We start from the raw sequence: 9,886 nt of genomic DNA, 5'->3' as shown, positions 1-9,886 counted from the left end.
ATACACATAACACACAATATACATGTGAGATACACATAACACACAATCTACACATGAGATACACATAACACATAATATACACATGAGATTCACATAACACATAATCTACACATGAGATTCACATAACACATAATCTACACATGAGACACACATACCACATAATCTACACATGAGATACACATAACACATAATCTACACATAGATACACATAACACACAATCTACACATGAGATACACATAACGCATAATCTACACATGAGACACACATAACACATAATCTGCACATGAGATACACATAACACATAATCTACAGATGAGATACACACAACACATAATCTACACATGAGATACACACAACACATAATCTACACATGAGGTACACATAACACATAATCTACACATGAGGTACACATAACACATAAACTACACATGAGATACACATAACACATAATCTACACGTGAGATACACATGACACATTATCTACTCATGAGATACAAATAACACATAATCTACACATGAGATACACATAACACATAATCTACACGTGAGATACACATGACACATTATCTACTCATGAGATACATATAACACATAATCTACACGTGAGATACACGACACATAATCTACACATAAGATACACATAACACATAATCTACACATAACACATAATCTACACGTGAGATACACATAACACACAATATACATGTGAGATACACATAACACAAAATCTACATATGAGATACACATAACACACAATCTACACATGAGATACACATAACACATAACACACAATCTACACATGAGATACACATAATACATAATCTACATAATGTGGGGTTTCTTTAATCTTACCATGGTCCCCTCCTTTAAGAAAGTCTATAATTAACAATATACTGTTTTTTTTTGTTTTTTTTTTTACCTATCAAATAGATACACATAACACATAATCTACACATGAGATACGCAAAACACATAATCTACACATGAGGTACACATAACACATAATCTTCACATGAGGTATACATGATTCATAACCAACCCACGAGATACAAATAACACATAATCTACACATGAGATCCACATAACACACAATCTACACATGAGACACACATAACACATAATCTACACATAATACACACATAACACATAATCTACACATGAGATACACATAACACATAACACACAATCTACACATTGATACACATAACACATCATCTACACATGAGATACACATGAGACACACATACCACATAATCTACACATGAGATACACATAACACATAATCTACACATAGATACACATAACACACAATCTACACATGAGATACACATAACGCATAATCTACACATGAGACACACATAACACATAATCTACACATGAGATACACATAACACATAATCTACATATGAGACACACATAACACATAATCTACACATGAGGTACACACAACACATAATCTACACATGAGGTATACATAATACATAATCTACCCACGAGATACAAATAACACATAATCTACACATGAGATACACATGACACATAATCTACACGTGAGATACACATGACACATAATCTACATGTGAGATACACATGACACATAATCTACACATGAGATACACATAATACATAATCTACTCATGAGGTATACATAACACATAATCTACACACGAGGGATACATAATACATAATCTACCCACGAGATACAAAAAACACATAATCTACACATGAGATACACATAACACATAATCTACACGTGAGATACACATAACACATAATCTAAACATGAGATACACATAACACATAATCTACATGTGAGATACACATGACACATAATCTACACATAAAATACTCATAACACATAATATACACATGAGATTCACATAACACATAATCTACACATGAGATTCACATAACACATAATCTGCATATAAGATACACATAACACATAATCTGCATATAAGATACACATAACACATAATCTGCATATAAAATACACATAACACATAATCTACACATGAGATACACATAACACATAATCTACACATGAGATACACATAACACACAATCTACACATGAGATACACATACCACATAATCTACACAAGAGACACACATAACACACAATCTACACATGAAATACACATAACAAACAATCTACTCATGAGATACACATAACACATAATCTACACATAGATACACATAACACACAATCTACACATGAGATACACATAACACATAATCTACACATAGATACACATAATACACAATCTACACATGAGATACACATAACACATAACACACAATCTACACATAGATACACATAACACATCATCTACACATGAGATACACATGACACATAATCTACACATGAGATACACATAACACATAATCTACACATAACACACAATCTACACATGAGATACACATAACACACAATCTACAAATGAGACACACATAACACACAATCTACACATGAGAAATACATAACACATTATCTACTCATGAGATACACATAACACATAATCTACACGTGAGATAAACATAACACATAATACACATGAGATACACATAACACATAATATACACATGAGATTCACATAACACATAATCTACACATGAGATTCACATAACACATAATCTACACATGAGACACACATACCACATAATCTACACATGAGATACACATAACACATAATCTACACATAGATACACATAACACACAATCTACACATGAGATACACATAACGCATAATCTACACATGAGACACACATAACACATAATCTACACATGAGATACACATAACACATAATCTACATATGAGATACACAAAACACATAATCTACACATAAAATACACAACACATAATCTACACGTGAGATACACATAACACACAATATACATGTGAGATACACATAACACACAATCTACACATGAGATACACATAACACATAATATACACATGAGATTCACATAACACATAATCTACACATGAGATTCACATAACACATAATCTACACATGAGACACACATACCACATAATCTACACATGAGATACACATAACACATAATCTACACATAGATACACATAACACACAATCTACACATGAGATACACATAACGCATAATCTACACATGAGACACACATAACACATAATCTGCACATGAGATACACATAACACATAATCTACAGATGAGATACACACAACACATAATCTACACATGAGGTACACATAACACATAAACTACACATGAGGTATACATAATACATAATCTACCCACGAGATACAAATAACACATAATCTACACATGAGATACACATAACACATAATCTACACGTGAGATACACATGACACATTATCTACTCATGAGATACATATAACACATAATCTACACGTGAGATACACATGACACATAATCTACACATAAGATACACATAACACATAATCTACACATAACACATAATCTACACGTGAGATACACATAACACACAATATACATGTGAGATACACATAACACAAAATCTACACATGAGACACACATAACACACAATCTACACATGAAATACACATAACACACAATCTACTCATGAGATACACATAACACATAATCTACACATAGATACACATAACACACAATCTACACATGAGATACACATAACACATAATCTACACATAGATACACATAATACACAATCTACACATGAGATACACATAACACATAACACACAATCTACACATAGATACACATAACACATTCATCTACACATGAGATACACATGACACATAATCTACACATGAGATACACATAACACATAATCTACACATAACACACAATCTACACATGAGATACACATAACACACAATCTACAAATGAGACACACATAACACACAATCTACACATGAGAAATACATAACACATTATCTACTCATGAGATACACATAACACATAATCTACACGTGAGATAAACATAACACATAATACACATGAGATACACATAACACATAATATACACATGAGATTCACATAACACATAATCTACACATGAGATTCACATAACACATAATCTACACATGAGACACACATACCACATAATCTACACATGAGATACACATAACACATAATCTACACATAGATACACATAACACACAATCTACACATGAGATACACATAACGCATAATCTACACATGAGACACACATAACACATAATCTACACATGAGATACACATAACACATAATCTACATATGAGATACACAAAACACATAATCTACACATAAAATACACAACACATAATCTACACGTGAGATACACATAACACACAATATACATGTGAGATACACATAACACACAATCTACACATGAGATACACATAACACATAATATACACATGAGATTCACATAACACATAATCTACACATGAGATTCACATAACACATAATCTACACATGAGACACACATACCACATAATCTACACATGAGATACACATAACACATAATCTACCCACGAGATACAAATAACACATAATCTACACATGAGATACACATGACACATAATCTACACGTGAGATACACATGACACATAATCTACATGTGAGATACACATGACACATAATCTACACATGAGATACACATAATACATAATCTACTCATGAGGTATACATAACACATAATCTACACACGAGGGATACATAATACATAATCTACCCACGAGATACAAAAAACACATAATCTACACATGAGATACACATAACACATAATCTACACGTGAGATACACATAACACATAATCTAAACATGAGATACACATAACACATAATCTACATGTGAGATACACATGACACATAATCTACACATAAAATACTCATAACACATAATCTACACATGAGATACACATAACACATAATACACATGAGATACACATAACACATAATATACACATGAGAGTCACATAACACATAATCTACACATGAGATTCACATAACACATAATCTGCATATAAGATACACATAACACATAATCTGCATATAAGATACACATAACACATAATCTGCATATAAAATACACATAACACATAATCTACACATGAGATACACATAACACATAATCTACACATGAGATACACATGACACATAATCTACACATGAGATACACATAACACACAATCTACACATGAGATACACATACCACATAATCTACACATGAGACACACATAACACACAATCTACACATGAAATACACATAACACACAATCTACTCATGAGATACACATAACACATAATCTACACATAGATACACATAACACACAATCTACACATGAGATACACATAACACATAATCTACACATAGATACACATAATACACAATCTACACATGAGATACACATAACACATAACACACAATCTACACATAGATACACATAACACATCATCTACACATGAGATACACATGACACATAATCTACACATGAGATACACATAACACATAATCTACACATAACACACAATCTACAAATGAGACACACATAACACACAATCTACACATGAGAAATACATAACACATTATCTACTCATGAGATACACATAACACATAATCTACACGTGAGATAAACATAACACATAATACACATGAGATACACATAACACATAATATACACATGAGATTCACATAACACATAATCTACACATGAGATTCACATAACACATAATCTACACATGAGACACACATACCACATAATCTACACATGAGATACACATAACACATAATCTACACATAGATACACATAACACACAATCTACACATGAGATACACATAACGCATAATCTACACATGAGACACACATAACACATAATCTACACATGAGATACACATAACACATAATCTACATATGAGATACACAAAACACATAATCTACACATAAAATACACAACACATAATCTACACGTGAGATACACATAACACACAATATACATGTGAGATACACATAACACACAATCTACACATGAGATACACATAACACATAATATACACATGAGATTCACATAACACATAATCTACACATGAGATTCACATAACACATAATCTACACATGAGACACACATACCACATAATCTACACATGAGATACACATAACACATAATCTACACATAGATACACATAACACACAATCTACACATGAGATACACATAACGCATAATCTACACATGAGACACACATAACACATAATCTGCACATGAGATACACATAACACATAATCTACAGATGAGATACACACAACACATAATCTACACATGAGATACACACAACACATAATCTACACATGAGGTACACATAACACATAATCTACACATGAGGTACACATAACACATAAACTACACATGAGATACACATAACACATAATCTACACGTGAGATACACATGACACATTATCTACTCATGAGATACAAATAACACATAATCTACACATGAGATACACATAACACATAATCTACACGTGAGATACACATGACACATTATCTACTCATGAGATACATATAACACATAATCTACACGTGAGATACACATGACACATAATCTACACATAAGATACACATAACACATAATCTACACATAACACATAATCTACACGTGAGATACACATAACACACAATATACATGTGAGATACACATAACACAAAATCTACATATGAGATACACATAACACACAATCTACACATGAGATACACATAACACATAACACACAATCTACACATGAGATACACATAATACATAATCTACATAATGTGGGGTTTCTTTAATCTTACCATGGTCCCTCCTTTAAGAAAGTCTATAATTAACAATATACTGTTTTTTTGTTTTTTTTACCTATCACAAATAGATACACATAACACATAATCTACACATGAGATACATAAAACACATAATCTACACATGAGGTACACATAACACATAATCTTCACATGAGGTATACATGATTCATAACCAACCCACGAGATACAAATAACACATAATCTACACATGAGATCCACATAACACACAATCTACACATGAGACACACATAACACATAATCTACACATAATACACACATAACACATAATCTACACATGAGATACACATAACACATAACACACAATCTACACATTGATACACATAACACATCATCTACACATGAGATACACATGAGACACACATACCACATAATCTACACATGAGATACACATAACACATAATCTACACATAGATACACATAACACACAATCTACACATGAGATACACATAACGCATAATCTACACATGAGACACACATAACACATAATCTACACATGAGATACACATAACACATAATCTACATATGAGACACACATAACACATAATCTACACATGAGGTACACATAACACATAATCTACACATGAGGTATACATAATACATAATCTACCCACGAGATACAAATAACACATAATCTACACATGAGATACACATGACACATAATCTACACGTGAGATACACATGACACATAATCTACATGTGAGATACACATGACACATAATCTACACATGAGATACACATAATACATAATCTACTCATGAGGTATACATAACACATAATCTACACATGAGGGATACATAATACATAATCTACCCACGAGATACAAAAACACATAATCTACACATGAGATACACATAACACATAATCTACACGTGAGATACACATAACACATAATCTAAACATGAGATACACATAACACATAATCTACATGTGAGATACACATGACACATAATCTACACATAAAATACTCATAACACATAATATACACATGAGATTCACATAACACATAATCTACACATGAGATTCACATAACACATAATCTGCATATAAGATACACATAACACATAATCTGCATATAAGATACACATAACACATAATCTGCATATAAAATACACATAACACATAATCTACACATGAGATACACATAACACATAATCTACACATGAGATACACATGACACATAATCTACACATGAGATACACATAACACACAATCTACACATGAGATACACATACCACATAATCTACACATGAGACACACATAACACACAATCTACACATGAAATACACATAACACACAATCTACTCATGAGATACACATAACACATAATCTACACATAGATACACATAACACACAATCTACACATGAGATACACATAACACATAATCTACACATAGATACACATAATACACAATCTACACATGAGATACACATAACACATAACACACAATCTACACATAGATACACATAACACATCATCTACACATGAGATACACATGACACATAATCTACACATGAGATACACATAACACATAATCTACACATAACACACAATCTACACATGAGATACACATAACACACAATCTACAAATGAGACACACATAACACACAATCTACACATGAGAAATACATAACACATTATCTACTCATGAGATACACATAACACATAATCTACACGTGAGATAAACATAACACATAATACACATGAGATACACATAACACATAATATACACATGAGATTCACATAACACATAATCTACACATGAGATTCACATAACACATAATCTACACATGAGACACACATACCACATAATCTACACATGAGATACACATAACACATAATCTACACATAGATACACATAACACACAATCTACACATGAGATACACATAACGCATAATCTACACATGAGACACACATAACACATAATCTACACATGAGATACACATAACACATAATCTACATATGAGATACACAAAACACATAATCTACACATAAAATACACAACACATAATCTACACGTGAGATACACATAACACACAATATACATGTGAGATACACATAACACACAATCTACACATGAGATACACATAACACATAATATACACATGAGATTCACATAACACATAATCTACACATGAGATTCACATAACACATAATCTACACATGAGACACACATACCACATAATCTACACATGAGATACACATAACACATAATCTACACATAGATACACATAACACACAATCTACACATGAGATACACATAACGCATAATCTACACATGAGACACACATAACACATAATCTGCACATGAGATACACATAACACATAATCTACAGATGAGATACACACAACACATAATCTACACATGAGGTACACATAACACATAAACTACACATGAGGTATACATAATACATAATCTACCCACGAGATACAAATAACACATAATCTACACATGAGATACACATAACACATAATCTACACGTGAGATACACATGACACATTATCTACTCATGAGATACATATAACACATAATCTACACGTGAGATACACATGACACATAATCTACACATAAGATACACATAACACATAATCTACACATAACACATAATCTACACGTGAGATACACATAACACACAATATACATGTGAGATACACATAACACAAAATCTACACATGAGATACACATAACACACAATCTACACATGAGATACACATAACACATAACACACAATCTACACATGAGATACACATAATACATAATCTACATAATGTGGGGTTTCTTTACTCTTACCATGGTCCCCTCCTTTAAGAAAGTCTATAATTAACAATATACTGTTTTTTTTTGTTTTTTTTTACCTATCAAATAGATACACATAACACATAATCTACACATGAGATACGCAAAACACATAATCTACACATGAGGTACACATAACACATAATCTTCACATGAGTTATACATGATTCATAACCAACCCACAAGATACAAATAACACATAATCTACACATGAGATACACATAACACACAATCTACACATGAGACACACATAACACATAATCT

Source organism: Xyrauchen texanus, chromosome 34 (assembly GCF_025860055.1).
Source record: "Xyrauchen texanus isolate HMW12.3.18 chromosome 34, RBS_HiC_50CHRs, whole genome shotgun sequence".
NCBI classification, from domain to species: domain Eukaryota; kingdom Metazoa; phylum Chordata; class Actinopteri; order Cypriniformes; family Catostomidae; genus Xyrauchen; species Xyrauchen texanus.
This window is presented reverse-complemented; position numbering follows the sequence as displayed.